At 41.3% G+C, this 26,108-nt stretch overlaps 41 non-coding genes across 41 annotated transcripts; all 41 read right to left on the bottom strand.

The window, feature by feature from the left end:
* Window positions 1-618: 618 nt before the first annotated feature.
* On the bottom strand, window positions 619-737 carry LOC141311459 (5S ribosomal RNA). The gene has a single exon (XR_012348918.1). It is a non-coding gene; the product is annotated as a 5S ribosomal RNA (ribosomal RNA).
* A 753-nt stretch (window positions 738-1,490) lies between these two features.
* Window positions 1,491-1,609, bottom strand: LOC141311458 (5S ribosomal RNA). Its single transcript, XR_012348917.1, has one exon. It is a non-coding gene; the product is annotated as a 5S ribosomal RNA (ribosomal RNA).
* An 84-nt stretch (window positions 1,610-1,693) lies between these two features.
* Window positions 1,694-1,812, bottom strand: LOC141311457 (5S ribosomal RNA). The gene has a single exon (XR_012348916.1). It is a non-coding gene; the product is annotated as a 5S ribosomal RNA (ribosomal RNA).
* Window positions 1,813-2,565: 753 nt separating this feature from the next.
* Window positions 2,566-2,684, bottom strand: LOC141311456 (5S ribosomal RNA). Its single transcript, XR_012348915.1, has one exon. It is a non-coding gene; the product is annotated as a 5S ribosomal RNA (ribosomal RNA).
* A 753-nt stretch (window positions 2,685-3,437) lies between these two features.
* LOC141311453 (5S ribosomal RNA) lies at window positions 3,438-3,556 on the bottom strand. The gene has a single exon (XR_012348913.1). It is a non-coding gene; the product is annotated as a 5S ribosomal RNA (ribosomal RNA).
* A 753-nt stretch (window positions 3,557-4,309) lies between these two features.
* Window positions 4,310-4,428, bottom strand: LOC141311452 (5S ribosomal RNA). Its single transcript, XR_012348912.1, has one exon. It is a non-coding gene; the product is annotated as a 5S ribosomal RNA (ribosomal RNA).
* A 753-nt stretch (window positions 4,429-5,181) lies between these two features.
* On the bottom strand, window positions 5,182-5,300 carry LOC141311451 (5S ribosomal RNA). Its single transcript, XR_012348911.1, has one exon. It is a non-coding gene; the product is annotated as a 5S ribosomal RNA (ribosomal RNA).
* Window positions 5,301-6,053: 753 nt separating this feature from the next.
* On the bottom strand, window positions 6,054-6,172 carry LOC141311450 (5S ribosomal RNA). The gene has a single exon (XR_012348910.1). It is a non-coding gene; the product is annotated as a 5S ribosomal RNA (ribosomal RNA).
* Window positions 6,173-6,925: 753 nt separating this feature from the next.
* Window positions 6,926-7,044, bottom strand: LOC141311449 (5S ribosomal RNA). The gene has a single exon (XR_012348908.1). It is a non-coding gene; the product is annotated as a 5S ribosomal RNA (ribosomal RNA).
* A 753-nt stretch (window positions 7,045-7,797) lies between these two features.
* Window positions 7,798-7,916, bottom strand: LOC141311448 (5S ribosomal RNA). Its single transcript, XR_012348907.1, has one exon. It is a non-coding gene; the product is annotated as a 5S ribosomal RNA (ribosomal RNA).
* Window positions 7,917-8,000: 84 nt separating this feature from the next.
* Window positions 8,001-8,119, bottom strand: LOC141311447 (5S ribosomal RNA). The gene has a single exon (XR_012348906.1). It is a non-coding gene; the product is annotated as a 5S ribosomal RNA (ribosomal RNA).
* A 753-nt stretch (window positions 8,120-8,872) lies between these two features.
* Window positions 8,873-8,991, bottom strand: LOC141311446 (5S ribosomal RNA). The gene has a single exon (XR_012348905.1). It is a non-coding gene; the product is annotated as a 5S ribosomal RNA (ribosomal RNA).
* A 753-nt stretch (window positions 8,992-9,744) lies between these two features.
* LOC141311445 (5S ribosomal RNA) lies at window positions 9,745-9,863 on the bottom strand. Its single transcript, XR_012348904.1, has one exon. It is a non-coding gene; the product is annotated as a 5S ribosomal RNA (ribosomal RNA).
* An 84-nt stretch (window positions 9,864-9,947) lies between these two features.
* On the bottom strand, window positions 9,948-10,066 carry LOC141310334 (5S ribosomal RNA). Its single transcript, XR_012347879.1, has one exon. It is a non-coding gene; the product is annotated as a 5S ribosomal RNA (ribosomal RNA).
* A 753-nt stretch (window positions 10,067-10,819) lies between these two features.
* On the bottom strand, window positions 10,820-10,938 carry LOC141311443 (5S ribosomal RNA). Its single transcript, XR_012348903.1, has one exon. It is a non-coding gene; the product is annotated as a 5S ribosomal RNA (ribosomal RNA).
* A 753-nt stretch (window positions 10,939-11,691) lies between these two features.
* LOC141311441 (5S ribosomal RNA) lies at window positions 11,692-11,810 on the bottom strand. Its single transcript, XR_012348901.1, has one exon. It is a non-coding gene; the product is annotated as a 5S ribosomal RNA (ribosomal RNA).
* An 84-nt stretch (window positions 11,811-11,894) lies between these two features.
* Window positions 11,895-12,013, bottom strand: LOC141311440 (5S ribosomal RNA). The gene has a single exon (XR_012348900.1). It is a non-coding gene; the product is annotated as a 5S ribosomal RNA (ribosomal RNA).
* A 753-nt stretch (window positions 12,014-12,766) lies between these two features.
* Window positions 12,767-12,885, bottom strand: LOC141311439 (5S ribosomal RNA). The gene has a single exon (XR_012348899.1). It is a non-coding gene; the product is annotated as a 5S ribosomal RNA (ribosomal RNA).
* A 753-nt stretch (window positions 12,886-13,638) lies between these two features.
* On the bottom strand, window positions 13,639-13,757 carry LOC141311438 (5S ribosomal RNA). Its single transcript, XR_012348897.1, has one exon. It is a non-coding gene; the product is annotated as a 5S ribosomal RNA (ribosomal RNA).
* An 84-nt stretch (window positions 13,758-13,841) lies between these two features.
* On the bottom strand, window positions 13,842-13,960 carry LOC141311437 (5S ribosomal RNA). Its single transcript, XR_012348896.1, has one exon. It is a non-coding gene; the product is annotated as a 5S ribosomal RNA (ribosomal RNA).
* An 84-nt stretch (window positions 13,961-14,044) lies between these two features.
* LOC141311436 (5S ribosomal RNA) lies at window positions 14,045-14,163 on the bottom strand. The gene has a single exon (XR_012348895.1). It is a non-coding gene; the product is annotated as a 5S ribosomal RNA (ribosomal RNA).
* Window positions 14,164-14,247: 84 nt separating this feature from the next.
* LOC141311435 (5S ribosomal RNA) lies at window positions 14,248-14,366 on the bottom strand. The gene has a single exon (XR_012348894.1). It is a non-coding gene; the product is annotated as a 5S ribosomal RNA (ribosomal RNA).
* A 753-nt stretch (window positions 14,367-15,119) lies between these two features.
* LOC141311434 (5S ribosomal RNA) lies at window positions 15,120-15,238 on the bottom strand. The gene has a single exon (XR_012348893.1). It is a non-coding gene; the product is annotated as a 5S ribosomal RNA (ribosomal RNA).
* A 753-nt stretch (window positions 15,239-15,991) lies between these two features.
* Window positions 15,992-16,110, bottom strand: LOC141311432 (5S ribosomal RNA). Its single transcript, XR_012348892.1, has one exon. It is a non-coding gene; the product is annotated as a 5S ribosomal RNA (ribosomal RNA).
* An 84-nt stretch (window positions 16,111-16,194) lies between these two features.
* Window positions 16,195-16,313, bottom strand: LOC141311431 (5S ribosomal RNA). The gene has a single exon (XR_012348891.1). It is a non-coding gene; the product is annotated as a 5S ribosomal RNA (ribosomal RNA).
* Window positions 16,314-17,066: 753 nt separating this feature from the next.
* Window positions 17,067-17,185, bottom strand: LOC141311429 (5S ribosomal RNA). The gene has a single exon (XR_012348889.1). It is a non-coding gene; the product is annotated as a 5S ribosomal RNA (ribosomal RNA).
* Window positions 17,186-17,269: 84 nt separating this feature from the next.
* On the bottom strand, window positions 17,270-17,388 carry LOC141311428 (5S ribosomal RNA). The gene has a single exon (XR_012348888.1). It is a non-coding gene; the product is annotated as a 5S ribosomal RNA (ribosomal RNA).
* A 753-nt stretch (window positions 17,389-18,141) lies between these two features.
* LOC141311427 (5S ribosomal RNA) lies at window positions 18,142-18,260 on the bottom strand. Its single transcript, XR_012348886.1, has one exon. It is a non-coding gene; the product is annotated as a 5S ribosomal RNA (ribosomal RNA).
* A 753-nt stretch (window positions 18,261-19,013) lies between these two features.
* On the bottom strand, window positions 19,014-19,132 carry LOC141311426 (5S ribosomal RNA). Its single transcript, XR_012348885.1, has one exon. It is a non-coding gene; the product is annotated as a 5S ribosomal RNA (ribosomal RNA).
* Window positions 19,133-19,216: 84 nt separating this feature from the next.
* Window positions 19,217-19,335, bottom strand: LOC141310007 (5S ribosomal RNA). The gene has a single exon (XR_012347553.1). It is a non-coding gene; the product is annotated as a 5S ribosomal RNA (ribosomal RNA).
* Window positions 19,336-19,419: 84 nt separating this feature from the next.
* LOC141309922 (5S ribosomal RNA) lies at window positions 19,420-19,538 on the bottom strand. The gene has a single exon (XR_012347470.1). It is a non-coding gene; the product is annotated as a 5S ribosomal RNA (ribosomal RNA).
* Window positions 19,539-20,291: 753 nt separating this feature from the next.
* LOC141311425 (5S ribosomal RNA) lies at window positions 20,292-20,410 on the bottom strand. The gene has a single exon (XR_012348884.1). It is a non-coding gene; the product is annotated as a 5S ribosomal RNA (ribosomal RNA).
* An 84-nt stretch (window positions 20,411-20,494) lies between these two features.
* Window positions 20,495-20,613, bottom strand: LOC141311424 (5S ribosomal RNA). The gene has a single exon (XR_012348883.1). It is a non-coding gene; the product is annotated as a 5S ribosomal RNA (ribosomal RNA).
* A 753-nt stretch (window positions 20,614-21,366) lies between these two features.
* Window positions 21,367-21,485, bottom strand: LOC141311423 (5S ribosomal RNA). The gene has a single exon (XR_012348882.1). It is a non-coding gene; the product is annotated as a 5S ribosomal RNA (ribosomal RNA).
* A 753-nt stretch (window positions 21,486-22,238) lies between these two features.
* LOC141311420 (5S ribosomal RNA) lies at window positions 22,239-22,357 on the bottom strand. The gene has a single exon (XR_012348881.1). It is a non-coding gene; the product is annotated as a 5S ribosomal RNA (ribosomal RNA).
* A 753-nt stretch (window positions 22,358-23,110) lies between these two features.
* Window positions 23,111-23,229, bottom strand: LOC141311419 (5S ribosomal RNA). The gene has a single exon (XR_012348880.1). It is a non-coding gene; the product is annotated as a 5S ribosomal RNA (ribosomal RNA).
* Window positions 23,230-23,313: 84 nt separating this feature from the next.
* Window positions 23,314-23,432, bottom strand: LOC141311418 (5S ribosomal RNA). The gene has a single exon (XR_012348879.1). It is a non-coding gene; the product is annotated as a 5S ribosomal RNA (ribosomal RNA).
* Window positions 23,433-24,185: 753 nt separating this feature from the next.
* Window positions 24,186-24,304, bottom strand: LOC141311416 (5S ribosomal RNA). Its single transcript, XR_012348877.1, has one exon. It is a non-coding gene; the product is annotated as a 5S ribosomal RNA (ribosomal RNA).
* A 753-nt stretch (window positions 24,305-25,057) lies between these two features.
* LOC141311415 (5S ribosomal RNA) lies at window positions 25,058-25,176 on the bottom strand. The gene has a single exon (XR_012348875.1). It is a non-coding gene; the product is annotated as a 5S ribosomal RNA (ribosomal RNA).
* Window positions 25,177-25,260: 84 nt separating this feature from the next.
* LOC141310006 (5S ribosomal RNA) lies at window positions 25,261-25,379 on the bottom strand. The gene has a single exon (XR_012347552.1). It is a non-coding gene; the product is annotated as a 5S ribosomal RNA (ribosomal RNA).
* Window positions 25,380-25,463: 84 nt separating this feature from the next.
* Window positions 25,464-25,582, bottom strand: LOC141309921 (5S ribosomal RNA). The gene has a single exon (XR_012347469.1). It is a non-coding gene; the product is annotated as a 5S ribosomal RNA (ribosomal RNA).
* Between the last annotated feature and the right edge of the window lie 526 nt (window positions 25,583-26,108).

Below are 26,108 nucleotides of genomic sequence, written 5' to 3'. Positions count from 1 at the left end.
CGGCCTTATCAGCCGAGTTACAAGACTAAAATGGGATCAGATTTAACTGTGAGAGATGACTAGTGGTTAAAAGAATGAGACATAAAAGAAGATTGGTTTAAATAGATTTGGTTTATTTACAAGGTTCACATAAAAGACTTTAAAACAACACGATAAAACGAGGTAAACGCTGTTAAAAGAATACAGTTCATTTGTCCATACCCTAAAAACAGTCCAAGAATCCCAGTGTGTTGATAAGTCCAATGTGAGTGTCCACCGGTGTATATACAATCCACAGAAAGTGTAATCCAAAGTTTGCAGGTGGTGAATGGAAAGGTGAGCTCTAAAATTAGCAACTCCTCAATCCAACAGTTTGGTGACTGTCCTTTGTTTGTCATGCTGCTCTCTTATACAGTTGTACTTCCTGCTTCCTGTCATGTGTCTAGTCACATGGCAGGCCAACCATCCATTTTTTAAAGACACACACTCACTTAAAATGTTAAGAGTAATAAAATGGCCTAAAAAACATGTAAAACACTTAAAACTCTATAATACATTTAAATGATTGTAATAAATAGAGCGGTAAAACACGTCTTTCTAAAAGCCAGCATATTATATAAATAGTGAAGAAAAGGCAAAAGCTTACAGCACCTGGTATTCCCAGGCGGTCTCCCATCCAAGTACTAAGCAGGCCCGACGCTGCTTAGCTTCCGAGATCAGACGAGATCGGGCGCTCTCAGCGCGGTATGGCCGTAAGCGAGGGCTGCTCCAAAAAGTGGGCTATTTAAAGATCAGCCTCCGTAAAAGCCAGCATATTATATAAATAGTGAAGAAAAGGCAAAAGCTTACAGCACCTGGTAATCCCAGGCGGTCTCCCATCCAAGTGTAACAATCGGCCTTATCAGCCGAGTTACAAGACTAAAATGGGGTCAGATTTAACTGTGAGAGATGACTAGTGGTTAAAAGAATGAGACATAAAAGAAGATTGGTTTAAATAGATTTGGTTTATTTACAAGGTTCACATAAAAGACTTTAAAACAACACGATAAAACGAGGTAAACGCTGTTAAAAGAATACAGTTCATTTGTCCATACCCTAAAAACAGTCCAAGAATCCCAGTGTGTTGATAAGTCCAATGTGAGTGTCCACCGGTGTATATACAATCCACAGAAAGTGTAATCCAAAGTTTGCAGGTGGTGAATGGAAAGGTGAGCTCTAAAATTAGCAACTCCTCAATCCAACAGTTTGGTGACTGTCCTTTGTTTGTCATGCTGCTCTCTTATACAGTTGTACTTCCTGCTTCCTGTCATGTGTCTAGTCACATGGCAGGCCAACCATCCATTTTTTAAAGACACACACTCACTTAAAATGTTAAGAGTAATAAAATGGCCTAAAAAACATGTAAAACACTTAAAACTCTATAATACATTTAAATGATTGTAATAAATAGAGCGGTAAAACACGTCTTTCTAAAAGCCAGCATATTATATAAATAGTGAAGAAAAGGCAAAAGCTTACAGCACCTGGTATTCCCAGGCGGTCTCCCATCCAAGTACTAAGCAGGCCCGACGCTGCTTAGCTTCCGAGATCAGACGAGATCGGGCGCTCTCAGCGCGGTATGGCCGTAAGCGAGGGCTGCTCCAAAAAGTGGGCTATTTAAAGATCAGCCTCCGTAAAAGCCAGCATATTATATAAATAGTGAAGAAAAGGCAAAAGCTTACAGCACCTGGTATTCCCAGGCGGTCTCCCATCCAAGTACTAAGCAGGCCCGACGCTGCTTAGCTTCCGAGATCAGACGAGATCGGGCGCTCTCAGCGCGGTATGGCCGTAAGCGAGGGCTGCTCCAAAAAGTGGGCTATTTAAAGATCAGCCTCCGTAAAAGCCAGCATATTATATAAATAGTGAAGAAAAGGCAAAAGCTTACAGCACCTGGTATTCCCAGGCGGTCTCCCATCCAAGTGTAACAATCGGCCTTATCAGCCGAGTTACAAGACTAAAATGGGGTCAGATTTAACTGTGAGAGATGACTAGTGGTTAAAAGAATGAGACATAAAAGAAGATTGGTTTAAATAGATTTGGTTTATTTACAAGGTTCACATAAAAGACTTTAAAACAACACGATAAAACGAGGTAAACGCTGTTAAAAGAATACAGTTCATTTGTCCATACCCTAAAAACAGTCCAAGAATCCCAGTGTGTTGATAAGTCCAATGTGAGTGTCCACCGGTGTATATACAATCCACAGAAAGTGTAATCCAAAGTTTGCAGGTGGTGAATGGAAAGGTGAGCTCTAAAATTAGCAACTCCTCAATCCAACAGTTTGGTGACTGTCCTTTGTTTGTCATGCTGCTCTCTTATACAGTTGTACTTCCTGCTTCCTGTCATGTGTCTAGTCACATGGCAGGCCAACCATCCATTTTTTAAAGACACACACTCACTTAAAATGTTAAGAGTAATAAAATGGCCTAAAAAACATGTAAAACACTTAAAACTCTATAATACATTTAAATGATTGTAATAAATAGAGCGGTAAAACACGTCTTTCTAAAAGCCAGCATATTATATAAATAGTGAAGAAAAGGCAAAAGCTTACAGCACCTGGTATTCCCAGGCGGTCTCCCATCCAAGTACTAAGCAGGCCCGACGCTGCTTAGCTTCCGAGATCAGACGAGATCGGGCGCTCTCAGCGCGGTATGGCCGTAAGCGAGGGCTGCTCCAAAAAGTGGGCTATTTAAAGATCAGCCTCCGTAAAAGCCAGCATATTATATAAATAGTGAAGAAAAGGCAAAAGCTTACAGCACCTGGTATTCCCAGGCGGTCTCCCATCCAAGTGTAACAATCGGCCTTATCAGCCGAGTTACAAGACTAAAATGGGATCAGATTTAACTGTGAGAGATGACTAGTGGTTAAAAGAATGAGACATAAAAGAAGATTGGTTTAAATAGATTTGGTTTATTTACAAGGTTCACATAAAAGACTTTAAAACAACACGATAAAACGAGGTAAACGCTGTTAAAAGAATACAGTTCATTTGTCCATACCCTAAAAACAGTCCAAGAATCCCAGTGTGTTGATAAGTCCAATGTGAGTGTCCACCGGTGTATATACAATCCACAGAAAGTGTAATCCAAAGTTTGCAGGTGGTGAATGGAAAGGTGAGCTCTAAAATTAGCAACTCCTCAATCCAACAGTTTGGTGACTGTCCTTTGTTTGTCATGCTGCTCTCTTATACAGTTGTACTTCCTGCTTCCTGTCATGTGTCTAGTCACATGGCAGGCCAACCATCCATTTTTTAAAGACACACACTCACTTAAAATGTTAAGAGTAATAAAATGGCCTAAAAAACATGTAAAACACTTAAAACTCTATAATACATTTAAATGATTGTAATAAATAGAGCGGTAAAACACGTCTTTCTAAAAGCCAGCATATTATATAAATAGTGAAGAAAAGGCAAAAGCTTACAGCACCTGGTATTCCCAGGCGGTCTCCCATCCAAGTACTAAGCAGGCCCGACGCTGCTTAGCTTCCGAGATCAGACGAGATCGGGCGCTCTCAGCGCGGTATGGCCGTAAGCGAGGGCTGCTCCAAAAAGTGGGCTATTTAAAGATCAGCCTCCGTAAAAGCCAGCATATTATATAAATAGTGAAGAAAAGGCAAAAGCTTACAGCACCTGGTATTCCCAGGCGGTCTCCCATCCAAGTGTAACAATCGGCCTTATCAGCCGAGTTACAAGACTAAAATGGGGTCAGATTTAACTGTGAGAGATGACTAGTGGTTAAAAGAATGAGACATAAAAGAAGATTGGTTTAAATAGATTTGGTTTATTTACAAGGTTCACATAAAAGACTTTAAAACAACACGATAAAACGAGGTAAACGCTGTTAAAAGAATACAGTTCATTTGTCCATACCCTAAAAACAGTCCAAGAATCCCAGTGTGTTGATAAGTCCAATGTGAGTGTCCACCGGTGTATATACAATCCACAGAAAGTGTAATCCAAAGTTTGCAGGTGGTGAATGGAAAGGTGAGCTCTAAAATTAGCAACTCCTCAATCCAACAGTTTGGTGACTGTCCTTTGTTTGTCATGCTGCTCTCTTATACAGTTGTACTTCCTGCTTCCTGTCATGTGTCTAGTCACATGGCAGGCCAACCATCCATTTTTTAAAGACACACACTCACTTAAAATGTTAAGAGTAATAAAATGGCCTAAAAAACATGTAAAACACTTAAAACTCTATAATACATTTAAATGATTGTAATAAATAGAGCGGTAAAACACGTCTTTCTAAAAGCCAGCATATTATATAAATAGTGAAGAAAAGGCAAAAGCTTACAGCACCTGGTATTCCCAGGCGGTCTCCCATCCAAGTACTAAGCAGGCCCGACGCTGCTTAGCTTCCGAGATCAGACGAGATCGGGCGCTCTCAGCGCGGTATGGCCGTAAGCGAGGGCTGCTCCAAAAAGTGGGCTATTTAAAGATCAGCCTCCGTAAAAGCCAGCATATTATATAAATAGTGAAGAAAAGGCAAAAGCTTACAGCACCTGGTATTCCCAGGCGGTCTCCCATCCAAGTGTAACAATCGGCCTTATCAGCCGAGTTACAAGACTAAAATGGGATCAGATTTAACTGTGAGAGATGACTAGTGGTTAAAAGAATGAGACATAAAAGAAGATTGGTTTAAATAGATTTGGTTTATTTACAAGGTTCACATAAAAGACTTTAAAACAACACGATAAAACGAGGTAAACGCTGTTAAAAGAATACAGTTCATTTGTCCATACCCTAAAAACAGTCCAAGAATCCCAGTGTGTTGATAAGTCCAATGTGAGTGTCCACCGGTGTATATACAATCCACAGAAAGTGTAATCCAAAGTTTGCAGGTGGTGAATGGAAAGGTGAGCTCTAAAATTAGCAACTCCTCAATCCAACAGTTTGGTGACTGTCCTTTGTTTGTCATGCTGCTCTCTTATACAGTTGTACTTCCTGCTTCCTGTCATGTGTCTAGTCACATGGCAGGCCAACCATCCATTTTTTAAAGACACACACTCACTTAAAATGTTAAGAGTAATAAAATGGCCTAAAAAACATGTAAAACACTTAAAACTCTATAATACATTTAAATGATTGTAATAAATAGAGCGGTAAAACACGTCTTTCTAAAAGCCAGCATATTATATAAATAGTGAAGAAAAGGCAAAAGCTTACAGCACCTGGTATTCCCAGGCGGTCTCCCATCCAAGTACTAAGCAGGCCCGACGCTGCTTAGCTTCCGAGATCAGACGAGATCGGGCGCTCTCAGCGCGGTATGGCCGTAAGCGAGGGCTGCTCCAAAAAGTGGGCTATTTAAAGATCAGCCTCCGTAAAAGCCAGCATATTATATAAATAGTGAAGAAAAGGCAAAAGCTTACAGCACCTGGTATTCCCAGGCGGTCTCCCATCCAAGTGTAACAATCGGCCTTATCAGCCGAGTTACAAGACTAAAATGGGGTCAGATTTAACTGTGAGAGATGACTAGTGGTTAAAAGAATGAGACATAAAAGAAGATTGGTTTAAATAGATTTGGTTTATTTACAAGGTTCACATAAAAGACTTTAAAACAACACGATAAAACGAGGTAAACGCTGTTAAAAGAATACAGTTCATTTGTCCATACCCTAAAAACAGTCCAAGAATCCCAGTGTGTTGATAAGTCCAATGTGAGTGTCCACCGGTGTATATACAATCCACAGAAAGTGTAATCCAAAGTTTGCAGGTGGTGAATGGAAAGGTGAGCTCTAAAATTAGCAACTCCTCAATCCAACAGTTTGGTGACTGTCCTTTGTTTGTCATGCTGCTCTCTTATACAGTTGTACTTCCTGCTTCCTGTCATGTGTCTAGTCACATGGCAGGCCAACCATCCATTTTTTAAAGACACACACTCACTTAAAATGTTAAGAGTAATAAAATGGCCTAAAAAACATGTAAAACACTTAAAACTCTATAATACATTTAAATGATTGTAATAAATAGAGCGGTAAAACACGTCTTTCTAAAAGCCAGCATATTATATAAATAGTGAAGAAAAGGCAAAAGCTTACAGCACCTGGTATTCCCAGGCGGTCTCCCATCCAAGTACTAAGCAGGCCCGACGCTGCTTAGCTTCCGAGATCAGACGAGATCGGGCGCTCTCAGCGCGGTATGGCCGTAAGCGAGGGCTGCTCCAAAAAGTGGGCTATTTAAAGATCAGCCTCCGTAAAAGCCAGCATATTATATAAATAGTGAAGAAAAGGCAAAAGCTTACAGCACCTGGTATTCCCAGGCGGTCTCCCATCCAAGTGTAACAATCGGCCTTATCAGCCGAGTTACAAGACTAAAATGGGATCAGATTTAACTGTGAGAGATGACTAGTGGTTAAAAGAATGAGACATAAAAGAAGATTGGTTTAAATAGATTTGGTTTATTTACAAGGTTCACATAAAAGACTTTAAAACAACACGATAAAACGAGGTAAACGCTGTTAAAAGAATACAGTTCATTTGTCCATACCCTAAAAACAGTCCAAGAATCCCAGTGTGTTGATAAGTCCAATGTGAGTGTCCACCGGTGTATATACAATCCACAGAAAGTGTAATCCAAAGTTTGCAGGTGGTGAATGGAAAGGTGAGCTCTAAAATTAGCAACTCCTCAATCCAACAGTTTGGTGACTGTCCTTTGTTTGTCATGCTGCTCTCTTATACAGTTGTACTTCCTGCTTCCTGTCATGTGTCTAGTCACATGGCAGGCCAACCATCCATTTTTTAAAGACACACACTCACTTAAAATGTTAAGAGTAATAAAATGGCCTAAAAAACATGTAAAACACTTAAAACTCTATAATACATTTAAATGATTGTAATAAATAGAGCGGTAAAACACGTCTTTCTAAAAGCCAGCATATTATATAAATAGTGAAGAAAAGGCAAAAGCTTACAGCACCTGGTATTCCCAGGCGGTCTCCCATCCAAGTACTAAGCAGGCCCGACGCTGCTTAGCTTCCGAGATCAGACGAGATCGGGCGCTCTCAGCGCGGTATGGCCGTAAGCGAGGGCTGCTCCAAAAAGTGGGCTATTTAAAGATCAGCCTCCGTAAAAGCCAGCATATTATATAAATAGTGAAGAAAAGGCAAAAGCTTACAGCACCTGGTATTCCCAGGCGGTCTCCCATCCAAGTGTAACAATCGGCCTTATCAGCCGAGTTACAAGACTAAAATGGGGTCAGATTTAACTGTGAGAGATGACTAGTGGTTAAAAGAATGAGACATAAAAGAAGATTGGTTTAAATAGATTTGGTTTATTTACAAGGTTCACATAAAAGACTTTAAAACAACACGATAAAACGAGGTAAACGCTGTTAAAAGAATACAGTTCATTTGTCCATACCCTAAAAACAGTCCAAGAATCCCAGTGTGTTGATAAGTCCAATGTGAGTGTCCACCGGTGTATATACAATCCACAGAAAGTGTAATCCAAAGTTTGCAGGTGGTGAATGGAAAGGTGAGCTCTAAAATTAGCAACTCCTCAATCCAACAGTTTGGTGACTGTCCTTTGTTTGTCATGCTGCTCTCTTATACAGTTGTACTTCCTGCTTCCTGTCATGTGTCTAGTCACATGGCAGGCCAACCATCCATTTTTTAAAGACACACACTCACTTAAAATGTTAAGAGTAATAAAATGGCCTAAAAAACATGTAAAACACTTAAAACTCTATAATACATTTAAATGATTGTAATAAATAGAGCGGTAAAACACGTCTTTCTAAAAGCCAGCATATTATATAAATAGTGAAGAAAAGGCAAAAGCTTACAGCACCTGGTATTCCCAGGCGGTCTCCCATCCAAGTACTAAGCAGGCCCGACGCTGCTTAGCTTCCGAGATCAGACGAGATCGGGCGCTCTCAGCGCGGTATGGCCGTAAGCGAGGGCTGCTCCAAAAAGTGGGCTATTTAAAGATCAGCCTCCGTAAAAGCCAGCATATTATATAAATAGTGAAGAAAAGGCAAAAGCTTACAGCACCTGGTATTCCCAGGCGGTCTCCCATCCAAGTACTAAGCAGGCCCGACGCTGCTTAGCTTCCGAGATCAGACGAGATCGGGCGCTCTCAGCGCGGTATGGCCGTAAGCGAGGGCTGCTCCAAAAAGTGGGCTATTTAAAGATCAGCCTCCGTAAAAGCCAGCATATTATATAAATAGTGAAGAAAAGGCAAAAGCTTACAGCACCTGGTATTCCCAGGCGGTCTCCCATCCAAGTGTAACAATCGGCCTTATCAGCCGAGTTACAAGACTAAAATGGGATCAGATTTAACTGTGAGAGATGACTAGTGGTTAAAAGAATGAGACATAAAAGAAGATTGGTTTAAATAGATTTGGTTTATTTACAAGGTTCACATAAAAGACTTTAAAACAACACGATAAAACGAGGTAAACGCTGTTAAAAGAATACAGTTCATTTGTCCATACCCTAAAAACAGTCCAAGAATCCCAGTGTGTTGATAAGTCCAATGTGAGTGTCCACCGGTGTATATACAATCCACAGAAAGTGTAATCCAAAGTTTGCAGGTGGTGAATGGAAAGGTGAGCTCTAAAATTAGCAACTCCTCAATCCAACAGTTTGGTGACTGTCCTTTGTTTGTCATGCTGCTCTCTTATACAGTTGTACTTCCTGCTTCCTGTCATGTGTCTAGTCACATGGCAGGCCAACCATCCATTTTTTAAAGACACACACTCACTTAAAATGTTAAGAGTAATAAAATGGCCTAAAAAACATGTAAAACACTTAAAACTCTATAATACATTTAAATGATTGTAATAAATAGAGCGGTAAAACACGTCTTTCTAAAAGCCAGCATATTATATAAATAGTGAAGAAAAGGCAAAAGCTTACAGCACCTGGTATTCCCAGGCGGTCTCCCATCCAAGTACTAAGCAGGCCCGACGCTGCTTAGCTTCCGAGATCAGACGAGATCGGGCGCTCTCAGCGCGGTATGGCCGTAAGCGAGGGCTGCTCCAAAAAGTGGGCTATTTAAAGATCAGCCTCCGTAAAAGCCAGCATATTATATAAATAGTGAAGAAAAGGCAAAAGCTTACAGCACCTGGTAATCCCAGGCGGTCTCCCATCCAAGTGTAACAATCGGCCTTATCAGCCGAGTTACAAGACTAAAATGGGGTCAGATTTAACTGTGAGAGATGACTAGTGGTTAAAAGAATGAGACATAAAAGAAGATTGGTTTAAATAGATTTGGTTTATTTACAAGGTTCACATAAAAGACTTTAAAACAACACGATAAAACGAGGTAAACGCTGTTAAAAGAATACAGTTCATTTGTCCATACCCTAAAAACAGTCCAAGAATCCCAGTGTGTTGATAAGTCCAATGTGAGTGTCCACCGGTGTATATACAATCCACAGAAAGTGTAATCCAAAGTTTGCAGGTGGTGAATGGAAAGGTGAGCTCTAAAATTAGCAACTCCTCAATCCAACAGTTTGGTGACTGTCCTTTGTTTGTCATGCTGCTCTCTTATACAGTTGTACTTCCTGCTTCCTGTCATGTGTCTAGTCACATGGCAGGCCAACCATCCATTTTTTAAAGACACACACTCACTTAAAATGTTAAGAGTAATAAAATGGCCTAAAAAACATGTAAAACACTTAAAACTCTATAATACATTTAAATGATTGTAATAAATAGAGCGGTAAAACACGTCTTTCTAAAAGCCAGCATATTATATAAATAGTGAAGAAAAGGCAAAAGCTTACAGCACCTGGTATTCCCAGGCGGTCTCCCATCCAAGTACTAAGCAGGCCCGACGCTGCTTAGCTTCCGAGATCAGACGAGATCGGGCGCTCTCAGCGCGGTATGGCCGTAAGCGAGGGCTGCTCCAAAAAGTGGGCTATTTAAAGATCAGCCTCCGTAAAAGCCAGCATATTATATAAATAGTGAAGAAAAGGCAAAAGCTTACAGCACCTGGTATTCCCAGGCGGTCTCCCATCCAAGTACTAAGCAGGCCCGATGCAGCTTAGCTTCCGAGATCAGACGAGATCGGGCGCTCTCAGCGCGGTATGGCCGTAAGCGAGGGCTGCTCCAAAAAGTGGGCTATTTAAAGATCAGCCTCCGTAAAAGCCAGCATATTATATAAATAGTGAAGAAAAGGCAAAAGCTTACAGCACCTGGTATTCCCAGGCGGTCTCCCATCCAAGTGTAACAATCGGCCTTATCAGCCGAGTTACAAGACTAAAATGGGATCAGATTTAACTGTGAGAGATGACTAGTGGTTAAAAGAATGAGACATAAAAGAAGATTGGTTTAAATAGATTTGGTTTATTTACAAGGTTCACATAAAAGACTTTAAAACAACACGATAAAACGAGGTAAACGCTGTTAAAAGAATACAGTTCATTTGTCCATACCCTAAAAACAGTCCAAGAATCCCAGTGTGTTGATAAGTCCAATGTGAGTGTCCACCGGTGTATATACAATCCACAGAAAGTGTAATCCAAAGTTTGCAGGTGGTGAATGGAAAGGTGAGCTCTAAAATTAGCAACTCCTCAATCCAACAGTTTGGTGACTGTCCTTTGTTTGTCATGCTGCTCTCTTATACAGTTGTACTTCCTGCTTCCTGTCATGTGTCTAGTCACATGGCAGGCCAACCATCCATTTTTTAAAGACACACACTCACTTAAAATGTTAAGAGTAATAAAATGGCCTAAAAAACATGTAAAACACTTAAAACTCTATAATACATTTAAATGATTGTAATAAATAGAGCGGTAAAACACGTCTTTCTAAAAGCCAGCATATTATATAAATAGTGAAGAAAAGGCAAAAGCTTACAGCACCTGGTATTCCCAGGCGGTCTCCCATCCAAGTACTAAGCAGGCCCGACGCTGCTTAGCTTCCGAGATCAGACGAGATCGGGCGCTCTCAGCGCGGTATGGCCGTAAGCGAGGGCTGCTCCAAAAAGTGGGCTATTTAAAGATCAGCCTCCGTAAAAGCCAGCATATTATATAAATAGTGAAGAAAAGGCAAAAGCTTACAGCACCTGGTAATCCCAGGCGGTCTCCCATCCAAGTGTAACAATCGGCCTTATCAGCCGAGTTACAAGACTAAAATGGGGTCAGATTTAACTGTGAGAGATGACTAGTGGTTAAAAGAATGAGACATAAAAGAAGATTGGTTTAAATAGATTTGGTTTATTTACAAGGTTCACATAAAAGACTTTAAAACAACACGATAAAACGAGGTAAACGCTGTTAAAAGAATACAGTTCATTTGTCCATACCCTAAAAACAGTCCAAGAATCCCAGTGTGTTGATAAGTCCAATGTGAGTGTCCACCGGTGTATATACAATCCACAGAAAGTGTAATCCAAAGTTTGCAGGTGGTGAATGGAAAGGTGAGCTCTAAAATTAGCAACTCCTCAATCCAACAGTTTGGTGACTGTCCTTTGTTTGTCATGCTGCTCTCTTATACAGTTGTACTTCCTGCTTCCTGTCATGTGTCTAGTCACATGGCAGGCCAACCATCCATTTTTTAAAGACACACACTCACTTAAAATGTTAAGAGTAATAAAATGGCCTAAAAAACATGTAAAACACTTAAAACTCTATAATACATTTAAATGATTGTAATAAATAGAGCGGTAAAACACGTCTTTCTAAAAGCCAGCATATTATATAAATAGTGAAGAAAAGGCAAAAGCTTACAGCACCTGGTATTCCCAGGCGGTCTCCCATCCAAGTACTAAGCAGGCCCGACGCTGCTTAGCTTCCGAGATCAGACGAGATCGGGCGCTCTCAGCGCGGTATGGCCGTAAGCGAGGGCTGCTCCAAAAAGTGGGCTATTTAAAGATCAGCCTCCGTAAAAGCCAGCATATTATATAAATAGTGAAGAAAAGGCAAAAGCTTACAGCACCTGGTATTCCCAGGCGGTCTCCCATCCAAGTACTAAGCAGGCCCGACGCTGCTTAGCTTCCGAGATCAGACGAGATCGGGCGCTCTCAGCGCGGTATGGCCGTAAGCGAGGGCTGCTCCAAAAAGTGGGCTATTTAAAGATCAGCCTCCGTAAAAGCCAGCATATTATATAAATAGTGAAGAAAAGGCAAAAGCTTACAGCACCTGGTATTCCCAGGCGGTCTCCCATCCAAGTGTAACAATCGGCCTTATCAGCCGAGTTACAAGACTAAAATGGGATCAGATTTAACTGTGAGAGATGACTAGTGGTTAAAAGAATGAGACATAAAAGAAGATTGGTTTAAATAGATTTGGTTTATTTACAAGGTTCACATAAAAGACTTTAAAACAACACGATAAAACGAGGTAAACGCTGTTAAAAGAATACAGTTCATTTGTCCATACCCTAAAAACAGTCCAAGAATCCCAGTGTGTTGATAAGTCCAATGTGAGTGTCCACCGGTGTATATACAATCCACAGAAAGTGTAATCCAAAGTTTGCAGGTGGTGAATGGAAAGGTGAGCTCTAAAATTAGCAACTCCTCAATCCAACAGTTTGGTGACTGTCCTTTGTTTGTCATGCTGCTCTCTTATACAGTTGTACTTCCTGCTTCCTGTCATGTGTCTAGTCACATGGCAGGCCAACCATCCATTTTTTAAAGACACACACTCACTTAAAATGTTAAGAGTAATAAAATGGCCTAAAAAACATGTAAAACACTTAAAACTCTATAATACATTTAAATGATTGTAATAAATAGAGCGGTAAAACACGTCTTTCTAAAAGCCAGCATATTATATAAATAGTGAAGAAAAGGCAAAAGCTTACAGCACCTGGTATTCCCAGGCGGTCTCCCATCCAAGTACTAAGCAGGCCCGACGCTGCTTAGCTTCCGAGATCAGACGAGATCGGGCGCTCTCAGCGCGGTATGGCCGTAAGCGAGGGCTGCTCCAAAAAGTGGGCTATTTAAAGATCAGCCTCCGTAAAAGCCAGCATATTATATAAATAGTGAAGAAAAGGCAAAAGCTTACAGCACCTGGTAATCCCAGGCGGTCTCCCATCCAAGTGTAACAATCGGCCTTATCAGCCGAGTTACAAGACTAAAATGGGGTCAGATTTAACTGTGAGAGATGACTAGTGGTTAAAAGAATGAGACATAAAAGAAGATTGGTTTAAATAGATTTGGTTTATTTACAAGGTTCACATAAAAGACTTTAAAACAACACGATAAAACGAGGTAAACGCTGTTAAAAGAATACAGTTCATTTGTCCATACCCTAAAAACAGTCCAAGAATCCCAGTGTGTTGATAAGTCCAATGTGAGTGTCCACCGGTGTATATACAATCCACAGAAAGTGTAATCCAAAGTTTGCAGGTGGTGAATGGAAAGGTGAGCTCTAAAATTAGCAACTCCTCAATCCAACAGTTTGGTGACTGTCCTTTGTTTGTCATGCTGCTCTCTAATACAGTTGTACTTCCTGCTTCCTGTCATGTGTCTAGTCACATGGCAGGCCAACCATCCATTTTTTAAAGACACACACTCACTTAAAATGTTAAGAGTAATAAAATGGCCTAAAAAACATGTAAAACACTTAAAACTCTATAATACATTTAAATGATTGTAATAAATAGAGCGGTAAAACACGTCTTTCTAAAAGCCAGCATATTATATAAATAGTGAAGAAAAGGCAAAAGCTTACAGCACCTGGTATTCCCAGGCGGTCTCCCATCCAAGTACTAAGCAGGCCCGACGCTGCTTAGCTTCCGAGATCAGACGAGATCGGGCGCTCTCAGCGCGGTATGGCCGTAAGCGAGGGCTGCTCCAAAAAGTGGGCTATTTAAAGATCAGCCTCCGTAAAAGCCAGCATATTATATAAATAGTGAAGAAAAGGCAAAAGCTTACAGCACCTGGTATTCCCAGGCGGTCTCCCATCCAAGTACTAAGCAGGCCCGACGCTGCTTAGCTTCCGAGATCAGACGAGATCGGGCGCTCTCAGCGCGGTATGGCCGTAAGCGAGGGCTGCTCCAAAAAGTGGGCTATTTAAAGATCAGCCTCCGTAAAAGCCAGCATATTATATAAATAGTGAAGAAAAGGCAAAAGCTTACAGCACCTGGTATTCCCAGGCGGTCTCCCATCCAAGTACTAAGCAGGCCCGACGCTGCTTAGCTTCCGAGATCAGACGAGATCGGGCGCTCTCAGCGCGGTATGGCCGTAAGCGAGGGCTGCTCCAAAAAGTGGGCTATTTAAAGATCAGCCTCCGTAAAAGCCAGCATATTATATAAATAGTGAAGAAAAGGCAAAAGCTTACAGCACCTGGTATTCCCAGGCGGTCTCCCATCCAAGTACTAAGCAGGCCCGACGCTGCTTAGCTTCCGAGATCAGACGAGATCGGGCGCTCTCAGCGCGGTATGGCCGTAAGCGAGGGCTGCTCCAAAAAGTGGGCTATTTAAAGATCAGCCTCCGTAAAAGCCAGCATATTATATAAATAGTGAAGAAAAGGCAAAAGCTTACAGCACCTGGTATTCCCAGGCGGTCTCCCATCCAAGTGTAACAATCGGCCTTATCAGCCGAGTTACAAGACTAAAATGGGATCAGATTTAACTGTGAGAGATGACTAGTGGTTAAAAGAATGAGACATAAAAGAAGATTGGTTTAAATAGATTTGGTTTATTTACAAGGTTCACATAAAAGACTTTAAAACAACACGATAAAACGAGGTAAACGCTGTTAAAAGAATACAGTTCATTTGTCCATACCCTAAAAACAGTCCAAGAATCCCAGTGTGTTGATAAGTCCAATGTGAGTGTCCACCGGTGTATATACAATCCACAGAAAGTGTAATCCAAAGTTTGCAGGTGGTGAATGGAAAGGTGAGCTCTAAAATTAGCAACTCCTCAATCCAACAGTTTGGTGACTGTCCTTTGTTTGTCATGCTGCTCTCTTATACAGTTGTACTTCCTGCTTCCTGTCATGTGTCTAGTCACATGGCAGGCCAACCATCCATTTTTTAAAGACACACACTCACTTAAAATGTTAAGAGTAATAAAATGGCCTAAAAAACATGTAAAACACTTAAAACTCTATAATACATTTAAATGATTGTAATAAATAGAGCGGTAAAACACGTCTTTCTAAAAGCCAGCATATTATATAAATAGTGAAGAAAAGGCAAAAGCTTACAGCACCTGGTATTCCCAGGCGGTCTCCCATCCAAGTACTAAGCAGGCCCGACGCTGCTTAGCTTCCGAGATCAGACGAGATCGGGCGCTCTCAGCGCGGTATGGCCGTAAGCGAGGGCTGCTCCAAAAAGTGGGCTATTTAAAGATCAGCCTCCGTAAAAGCCAGCATATTATATAAATAGTGAAGAAAAGGCAAAAGCTTACAGCACCTGGTAATCCCAGGCGGTCTCCCATCCAAGTGTAACAATCGGCCTTATCAGCCGAGTTACAAGACTAAAATGGGGTCAGATTTAACTGTGAGAGATGACTAGTGGTTAAAAGAATGAGACATAAAAGAAGATTGGTTTAAATAGATTTGGTTTATTTACAAGGTTCACATAAAAGACTTTAAAACAACACGATAAAACGAGGTAAACGCTGTTAAAAGAATACAGTTCATTTGTCCATACCCTAAAAACAGTCCAAGAATCCCAGTGTGTTGATAAGTCCAATGTGAGTGTCCACCGGTGTATATACAATCCACAGAAAGTGTAATCCAAAGTTTGCAGGTGGTGAATGGAAAGGTGAGCTCTAAAATTAGCAACTCCTCAATCCAACAGTTTGGTGACTGTCCTTTGTTTGTCATGCTGCTCTCTTATACAGTTGTACTTCCTGCTTCCTGTCATGTGTCTAGTCACATGGCAGGCCAACCATCCATTTTTTAAAGACACACACTCACTTAAAATGTTAAGAGTAATAAAATGGCCTAAAAAACATGTAAAACACTTAAAACTCTATAATACATTTAAATGATTGTAATAAATAGAGCGGTAAAACACGTCTTTCTAAAAGCCAGCATATTATATAAATAGTGAAGAAAAGGCAAAAGCTTACAGCACCTGGTATTCCCAGGCGGTCTCCCATCCAAGTACTAAGCAGGCCCGACGCTGCTTAGCTTCCGAGATCAGACGAGATCGGGCGCTCTCAGCGCGGTATGGCCGTAAGCGAGGGCTGCTCCAAAAAGTGGGCTATTTAAAGATCAGCCTCCGTAAAAGCCAGCATATTATATAAATAGTGAAGAAAAGGCAAAAGCTTACAGCACCTGGTATTCCCAGGCGGTCTCCCATCCAAGTACTAAGCAGGCCCGACGCTGCTTAGCTTCCGAGATCAGACGAGATCGGGCGCTCTCAGCGCGGTATGGCCGTAAGCGAGGGCTGCTCCAAAAAGTGGGCTATTTAAAGATCAGCCTCCGTAAAAGCCAGCATATTATATAAATAGTGAAGAAAAGGCAAAAGCTTACAGCACCTGGTAATCCCAGGCGGTCTCCCATCCAAGTGTAACAATCGGCCTTATCAGCCGAGTTACAAGACTAAAATGGGGTCAGATTTAACTGTGAGAGATGACTAGTGGTTAAAAGAATGAGACATAAAAGAAGATTGGTTTAAATAGATTTGGTTTATTTACAAGGTTCACATAAAAGACTTTAAAACAACACGATAAAACGAGGTAAACGCTGTTAAAAGAATACAGTTCATTTGTCCATACCCTAAAAACAGTCCAAGAATCCCAGTGTGTTGATAAGTCCAATGTGAGTGTCCACCGGTGTATATACAATCCACAGAAAGTGTAATCCAAAGTTTGCAGGTGGTGAATGGAAAGGTGAGCTCTAAAATTAGCAACTCCTCAATCCAACAGTTTGGTGACTGTCCTTTGTTTGTCATGCTGCTCTCTTATACAGTTGTACTTCCTGCTTCCTGTCATGTGTCTAGTCACATGGCAGGCCAACCATCCATTTTTTAAAGACACACACTCACTTAAAATGTTAAGAGTAAAAAAATGGCCTAAAAAACATGTAAAACACTTAAAACTCTATAATACATTTAAATGATTGTAATAAATAGAGCGGTAAAACACGTCTTTCTAAAAGCCAGCATATTATATAAATAGAGAAGAAAAGGCAAAAGCTTACAGCACCTGGTATTCCCAGGCGGTCTCCCATCCAAGTACTAAGCAGGCCCGACGCTGCTTAGCTTCCGAGATCAGACGAGATCGGGCGCTCTCAGCGCGGTATGGCCGTAAGCGAGGGCTGCTCCAAAAAGTGGGCTATTTAAAGATCAGCCTCCGTAAAAGCCAGCATATTATATAAATAGTGAAGAAAAGGCAAAAGCTTACAGCACCTGGTATTCCCAGGCGGTCTCCCATCCAAGTACTAAGCAGGCCCGACGCTGCTTAGCTTCCGAGATCAGACGAGATCGGGCGCTCTCAGCGCGGTATGGCCGTAAGCGAGGGCTGCTCCAAAAAGTGGGCTATTTAAAGATCAGCCTCCGTAAAAGCCAGCATATTATATAAATAGTGAAGAAAAGGCAAAAGCTTACAGCACCTGGTATTCCCAGGCGGTCTCCCATCCAAGTGTAACAATCGGCCTTATCAGCCGAGTTACAAGACTAAAATGGGATCAGATTTAACTGTGAGAGATGACTAGTGGTTAAAAGAATGAGACATAAAAGAAGATTGGTTTAAATAGATTTGGTTTATTTACAAGGTTCACATAAAAGACTTTAAAACAACACGATAAAACGAGGTAAACGCTGTTAAAAGAATACAGTTCATTTGTCCATACCCTAAAAACAGTCCAAGAATCCCAGTGTGTTGATAAGTCCAATGTGAGTGTCCACCGGTGTATATACAATCCACAGAAAGTGTAATCCAAAGTTTGCAGGTGGTGAATGGAAAGGTGAGCTCTAAAATTAGCAACTCCTCAATCCAACAGTTTGGTGACTGTCCTTTGTTTGTCATGCTGCTCTCTTATACAGTTGTACTTCCTGCTTCCTGTCATGTGTCTAGTCACATGGCAGGCCAACCATCCATTTTTTAAAGACACACACTCACTTAAAATGTTAAGAGTAATAAAATGGCCTAAAAAACATGTAAAACACTTAAAACTCTATAATACATTTAAATGATTGTAATAAATAGAGCGGTAAAACACGTCTTTCTAAAAGCCAGCATATTATATAAATAGTGAAGAAAAGGCAAAAGCTTACAGCACCTGGTATTCCCAGGCGGTCTCCCATCCAAGTACTAAGCAGGCCCGACGCTGCTTAGCTTCCGAGATCAGACGAGATCGGGCGCTCTCAGCGCGGTATGGCCGTAAGCGAGGGCTGCTCCAAAAAGTGGGCTATTTAAAGATCAGCCTCCGTAAAAGCCAGCATATTATATAAATAGTGAAGAAAAGGCAAAAGCTTACAGCACCTGGTAATCCCAGGCGGTCTCCCATCCAAGTGTAACAATCGGCCTTATCAGCCGAGTTACAAGACTAAAATGGGGTCAGATTTAACTGTGAGAGATGACTAGTGGTTAAAAGAATGAGACATAAAAGAAGATTGGTTTAAATAGATTTGGTTTATTTACAAGGTTCACATAAAAGACTTTAAAACAACACGATAAAACGAGGTAAACGCTGTTAAAAGAATACAGTTCATTTGTCCATACCCTAAAAACAGTCCAAGAATCCCAGTGTGTTGATAAGTCCAATGTGAGTGTCCACCGGTGTATATACAATCCACAGAAAGTGTAATCCAAAGTTTGCAGGTGGTGAATGGAAAGGTGAGCTCTAAAATTAGCAACTCCTCAATCCAACAGTTTGGTGACTGTCCTTTGTTTGTCATGCTGCTCTCTTATACAGTTGTACTTCCTGCTTCCTGTCATGTGTCTAGTCACATGGCAGGCCAACCATCCATTTTTTAAAGACACACACTCACTTAAAATGTTAAGAGTAATAAAATGGCCTAAAAAACATGTAAAACACTTAAAACTCTATAATACATTTAAATGATTGTAATAAATAGAGCGGTAAAACACGTCTTTCTAAAAGCCAGCATATTATATAAATAGTGAAGAAAAGGCAAAAGCTTACAGCACCTGGTATTCCCAGGCGGTCTCCCATCCAAGTACTAAGCAGGCCCGACGCTGCTTAGCTTCCGAGATCAGACGAGATCGGGCGCTCTCAGCGCGGTATGGCCGTAAGCGAGGGCTGCTCCAAAAAGTGGGCTATTTAAAGATCAGCCTCCGTAAAAGCCAGCATATTATATAAATAGTGAAGAAAAGGCAAAAGCTTACAGCACCTGGTATTCCCAGGCGGTCTCCCATCCAAGTACTAAGCAGGCCCGACGCTGCTTAGCTTCCGAGATCAGACGAGATCGGGCGCTCTCAGCGCGGTATGGCCGTGAGCGAGGGCTGCTCCAAAAAGTGGGCTATTTAAAGATCAGCCTCCGTAAAAGCCAGCATATTATATAAATAGTGAAGAAAAGGCAAAAGCTTACAGCACCTGGTATTCCCAGGCGGTCTCCCATCCAAGTACTAAGCAGGTCCGACGCTGCTTAGCTTCCGAGATCAGACGAGATCGGGCGCTCTCAGCGCGGTATGGCCGTAAGCGAGGGCTGCTCCAAAAAGTGGGCTATTTAAAGATCAGCCTCCGTAAAAGCCAGCATATTATATAAATAGTGAAGAAAAGGCAAAAGCTTACAGCACCTGGTATTCCCAGGCGGTCTCCCATCCAAGTGTAACAATCGGCCTTATCAGCCGAGTTACAAGACTAAAATGGGGTCAGATTTAACTGTGAGAGATGACTAGTGGTTAAAAGAATGAGACATAAAAGAAGATTGGTTTAAATAGATTTGGTTTATTTACAAGGTTCACATAAAAGACTTTAAAACAACACGATAAAACGAGGTAAACGCTGTTAAAAGAATACAGTTCATTTGTCCATACCCTAAAAACAGTCCAAGAATCCCAGTGTGTTGATAAGTCCAATGTGAGTGTCCACCGGTGTATATACAATCCACAGAAAGTGTAATCCAAAGTTTGCAGGTGGTGAATGGAAAGGTGAGCTCTAAAATTAGCAACTCCTCAATCCAACAGTTTGATGACTGTCCTTTGTTTGTCATGCTGCTCTCTTATACAGTTGTACTTCCTGCTTCCTGTCATGTGTCTAGTCACATGGCAGGCCAACCATCCATTTTTTAAAGACACACACTCACTTAAAATGTTAAGAGTAATAAAATGGCCTAAAAAACATGTAAAACACTTAAAACTCTATAATACATTTAAATGATTGTAATAAATAGAGCGGTAAAACACGTCTTTCTAAAAGCCAGCATATTATATAAATAGTGAAGAAAAGGCAAAAGCTTACAGCACCTGGTATTCCCAGGCGGTCTCCCATCCAAGTACTAAGCAGGCCCGACGCTGCTTAGCTTCCGAGATCAGACGAGATCGGGCGCTCTCAGCGCGGTATGGCCGTAAGCGAGGGCTGCTCCAAAAAGTGGGCTATTTAAAGATCAGCCTCCGTAAAAGCCAGCATATTATATAAATAGTGAAGAAAAGGCAAAAGCTTACAGCACCTGGTATTCCCAGGCGGTCTCCCATCCAAGTACTAAGCAGGCCCGACGCTGCTTAGCTTCCGAGATCAGACGAGATCGGGCGCTCTCAGCGCGGTATGGCCGTAAGCGAGGGCTGCTCCAAAAAGTGGGCTATTTAAAGATCAGCCTCCGTAAAAGCCAGCATATTATATAAATAGTGAAGAAAAGGCAAAAGCTTACAGCACCTGGTATTCCCAGGCGGTCTCCCATCCAAGTGTAACAATCGGCCTTATCAGCCGAGTTACAAGACTAAAATGGGATCAGATTTAACTGTGAGAGATGACTAGTGGTTAAAAGAATGAGACATAAAAGAAGATTGGTTTAAATAGATTTGGTTTATTTACAAGGTTCACATAAAAGACTTTAAAACAACACGATAAAACGAGGTAAACGCTGTTAAAAGAATACAGTTCATTTGTCCATACCCTAAAAACAGTCCAAGAATCCCAGTGTGTTGATAAGTCCAATGTGAGTGTCCACCGGTGTATATACAATCCACAGAAAGTGTAATCCAAAGTTTGCAGGTGGTGAATGGAAAGGTGAGCTCTAAAATTAGCAACTCCTCAATCCAACAGTTTGGTGACTGTCCTTTGTTTGTCATGCTGCTCTCTTATACAGTTGTACTTCCTGCTTCCTGTCATGTGTCTAGTCACATGGCAGGCCAACCATCCATTTTTTAAAGACACACACTCACTTAAAATGTTAAGAGTAATAAAATGGCCTAAAAAACATGTAAAACACTTAAAACTCTATAATACATTTAAATGATTGTAATAAATAGAGCGGTAAAACACGTCTTTCTAAAAGCCAGCATATTATATAAATAGTGAAGAAAAGGCAAAAGCTTACAGCACCTGGTATTCCCAGGCGGTCTCCCATCCAAGTACTAAGCAGGCCCGACGCTGCTTAGCTTCCGAGATCAGACGAGATCGGGCGCTCTCAGCGCGGTATGGCCGTAAGCGAGGGCTGCTCCAAAAAGTGGGCTATTTAAAGATCAGCCTCCGTAAAAGCCAGCATATTATATAAATAGTGAAGAAAAGGCAAAAGCTTACAGCACCTGGTATTCCCAGGCGGTCTCCCATCCAAGTGTAACAATCGGCCTTATCAGCCGAGTTACAAGACTAAAATGGGATCAGATTTAACTGTGAGAGATGACTAGTGGTTAAAAGAATGAGACATAAAAGAAGATTGGTTTAAATAGATTTGGTTTATTTACAAGGTTCACATAAAAGACTTTAAAACAACACGATAAAACGAGGTAAACGCTGTTAAAAGAATACAGTTCATTTGTCCATACCCTAAAAACAGTCCAAGAATCCCAGTGTGTTGATAAGTCCAATGTGAGTGTCCACCGGTGTATATACAATCCACAGAAAGTGTAATCCAAAGTTTGCAGGTGGTGAATGGAAAGGTGAGCTCTAAAATTAGCAACTCCTCAATCCAACAGTTTGGTGACTGTCCTTTGTTTGTCATGCTGCTCTCTTATACAGTTGTACTTCCTGCTTCCTGTCATGTGTCTAGTCACATGGCAGGCCAACCATCCATTTTTTAAAGACACACACTCACTTAAAATGTTAAGAGTAATAAAATGGCCTAAAAAACATGTAAAACACTTAAAACTCTATAATACATTTAAATGATTGTAATAAATAGAGCGGTAAAACACGTCTTTCTAAAAGCCAGCATATTATATAAATAGTGAAGAAAAGGCAAAAGCTTACAGCACCTGGTATTCCCAGGCGGTCTCCCATCCAAGTACTAAGCAGGCCCGACGCTGCTTAGCTTCCGAGATCAGACGAGATCGGGCGCTCTCAGCGCGGTATGGCCGTAAGCGAGGGCTGCTCCAAAAAGTGGGCTATTTAAAGATCAGCCTCCGTAAAAGCCAGCATATTATATAAATAGTGAAGAAAAGGCAAAAGCTTACAGCACCTGGTAATCCCAGGCGGTCTCCCATCCAAGTGTAACAATCGGCCTTATCAGCCGAGTTACAAGACTAAAATGGGGTCAGATTTAACTGTGAGAGATGACTAGTGGTTAAAAGAATGAGACATAAAAGAAGATTGGTTTAAATAGATTTGGTTTATTTACAAGGTTCACATAAAAGACTTTAAAACAACACGATAAAACGAGGTAAACGCTGTTAAAAGAATACAGTTCATTTGTCCATACCCTAAAAACAGTCCAAGAATCCCAGTGTGTTGATAAGTCCAATGTGAGTGTCCACCGGTGTATATACAATCCACAGAAAGTGTAATCCAAAGTTTGCAGGTGGTGAATGGAAAGGTGAGCTCTAAAATTAGCAACTCCTCAATCCAACAGTTTGGTGACTGTCCTTTGTTTGTCATGCTGCTCTCTTATACAGTTGTACTTCCTGCTTCCTGTCATGTGTCTAGTCACATGGCAGGCCAACCATCCATTTTTTAAAGACACACACTCACTTAAAATGTTAAGAGTAAAAAAATGGCCTAAAAAACATGTAAAACACTTAAAACTCTATAATACATTTAAATGATTGTAATAAATAGAGCGGTAAAACACGTCTTTCTAAAAGCCAGCATATTATATAAATAGAGAAGAAAAGGCAAAAGCTTACAGCACCTGGTATTCCCAGGCGGTCTCCCATCCAAGTACTAAGCAGGCCCGACGCTGCTTAGCTTCCGAGATCAGACGAGATCGGGCGCTCTCAGCGCGGTATGGCCGTAAGCGAGGGCTGCTCCAAAAAGTGGGCTATTTAAAGATCAGCCTCCGTAAAAGCCAGCATATTATATAAATAGTGAAGAAAAGGCAAAAGCTTACAGCACCTGGTATTCCCAGGCGGTCTCCCATCCAAGTACTAAGCAGGCCCGACGCTGCTTAGCTTCCGAGATCAGACGAGATCGGGCGCTCTCAGCGCGGTATGGCCGTAAGCGAGGGCTGCTCCAAAAAGTGGGCTATTTAAAGATCAGCCTCCGTAAAAGCCAGCATATTATATAAATAGTGAAGAAAAGGCAAAAGCTTACAGCACCTGGTATTCCCAGGCGGTCTCCCATCCAAGTGTAACAATCGGCCTTATCAGCCGAGTTACAAGACTAAAATGGGATCAGATTTAACTGTGAGAGATGACTAGTGGTTAAAAGAATGAGACATAAAAGAAGATTGGTTTAAATAGATTTGGTTTATTTACAAGGTTCACATAAAAGACTTTAAAACAACACGATAAAACGAGGTAAACGCTGTTAAAAGAATACAGTTCATTTGTCCATACCCTAAAAACAGTCCAAGAATCCCAGTGTGTTGATAAGTCCAATGTGAGTGTCCACCGGTGTATATACAATCCACAGAAAGTGTAATCCAAAGTTTGCAGGTGGTGAATGGAAAGGTGAGCTCTAAAATTAGCAACTCCTCAATCCAACAGTTTGGTGACTGTCCTTTGTTTGTCATGCTGCTCTCTTATACAGTTGTACTTCCTGCTTCCTGTCATGTGTCTAGTCACATGGCAGGCCAACCATCCATTTTTTAAAGACACACACTCACTTAAAATGTTAAGAGTAATAAAATGGCCTAAAAAACATGTAAAACACTTAAAACTCTATAATACATTTAAATGATTGTAATAAATAGAGCGGTAAAACACGTCTTTCTAAAAGCCAGCATATTATATAAATAGTGAAGAAAAGGCAAAAGCTTACAGCACCTGGTATTCCCAGGCGGTCTCCCATCCAAGTACTAAGCAGGCCCGACGCTGCTTAGCTTCCGAGATCAGACGAGATCGGGCGCTCTCAGCGCGGTATGGCCGTAAGCGAGGGCTGCTCCAAAAAGTGGGCTATTTAAAGATCAGCCTCCGTAAAAGCCAGCATATTATATAAATAGTGAAGAAAAGGCAAAAGCTTACAGCACCTGGTAATCCCAGGCGGTCTCCCATCCAAGTGTAACAATCGGCCTTATCAGCCGAGTTACAAGACTAAAATGGGGTCAGATTTAACTGTGAGAGATGACTAGTGGTTAAAAGAATGAGACATAAAAGAAGATTGGTTTAAATAGATTTGGTTTATTTACAAGGTTCACATAAAAGACTTTAAAACAACACGATAAAACGAGGTAAACGCTGTTAAAAGAATACAGTTCATTTGTCCATACCCTAAAAACAGTCCAAGAATCCCAGTGTGTTGATAAGTCCAATGTGAGTGTCCACCGGTGTATATACAATCCACAGAAAGTGTAATCCAAAGTTTGCAGGTGGTGAATGGAAAGGTGAGCTCTAAAATTAGCAACTCCTCAATCCAACAGTTTGGTGACTGTCCTTTGTTTGTCATGCTGCTCTCTTATACAGTTGTACTTCCTGCTTCCTGTCATGTGTCTAGTCACATGGCAGGCCAACCATCCATTTTTTAAAGACACACACTCACTTAAAATGTTAAGAGTAATAAAATGGCCTAAAAAACATGTAAAACACTTAAAACTCTATAATACATTTAAATGATTGTAATAAATAGAGCGGTAAAACACGTCTTTCTAAAAGCCAGCATATTATATAAATAGTGAAGAAAAGGCAAAAGCTTACAGCACCTGGTATTCCCAGGCGGTCTCCCATCCAAGTACTAAGCAGGCCCGACGCTGCTTAGCTTCCGAGATCAGACGAGATCGGGCGCTCTCAGCGCGGTATGGCCGTAAGCGAGGGCTGCTCCAAAAAGTGGGCTATTTAAAGATCAGCCTCCGTAAAAGCCAGCATATTATATAAATAGTGAAGAAAAGGCAAAAGCTTACAGCACCTGGTATTCCCAGGCGGTCTCCCATCCAAGTACTAAGCAGGCCCGACGCTGCTTAGCTTCCGAGATCAGACGAGATCGGGCGCTCTCAGCGCGGTATGGCCGTGAGCGAGGGCTGCTCCAAAAAGTGGGCTATTTAAAGATCAGCCTCCGTAAAAGCCAGCATATTATATAAATAGTGAAGAAAAGGCAAAAGCTTACAGCACCTGGTATTCCCAGGCGGTCTCCCATCCAAGTACTAAGCAGGTCCGACGCTGCTTAGCTTCCGAGATCAGACGAGATCGGGCGCTCTCAGCGCGGTATGGCCGTAAGCGAGGGCTGCTCCAAAAAGTGGGCTATTTAAAGATCAGCCTCCGTAAAAGCCAGCATATTATATAAATAGTGAAGAAAAGGCAAAAGCTTACAGCACCTGGTATTCCCAGGCGGTCTCCCATCCAAGTGTAACAATCGGCCTTATCAGCCGAGTTACAAGACTAAAATGGGGTCAGATTTAACTGTGAGAGATGACTAGTGGTTAAAAGAATGAGACATAAAAGAAGATTGGTTTAAATAGATTTGGTTTATTTACAAGGTTCACATAAAAGACTTTAAAACAACACGATAAAACGAGGTAAACGCTGTTAAAAGAATACAGTTCATTTGTCCATACCCTAAAAACAGTCCAAGAATCCCAGTGTGTTGATAAGTCCAATGTGAGTGTCCACCGGTGTATATACAATCCACAGAAAGTGTAATCCAAAGTTTGCAGGTGGTGAATGGAAAGGTGAGCTCTAAAATTAGCAACTCCTCAATCCAACAGTTTGATGACTGTCCTTTGTTTGTCATGCTGCTCTCTTATA

The sequence above is a fragment of the Garra rufa genome, unplaced genomic scaffold (genome assembly GCF_049309525.1).
Source record: "Garra rufa unplaced genomic scaffold, GarRuf1.0 hap1_unplaced_003, whole genome shotgun sequence".
Taxonomy (NCBI): Eukaryota; Metazoa; Chordata; class Actinopteri; order Cypriniformes; family Cyprinidae; genus Garra; species Garra rufa.
Note: the sequence above shows the minus strand (reverse complement) of the source record. Positions and strands in the feature narration are given on the sequence as shown.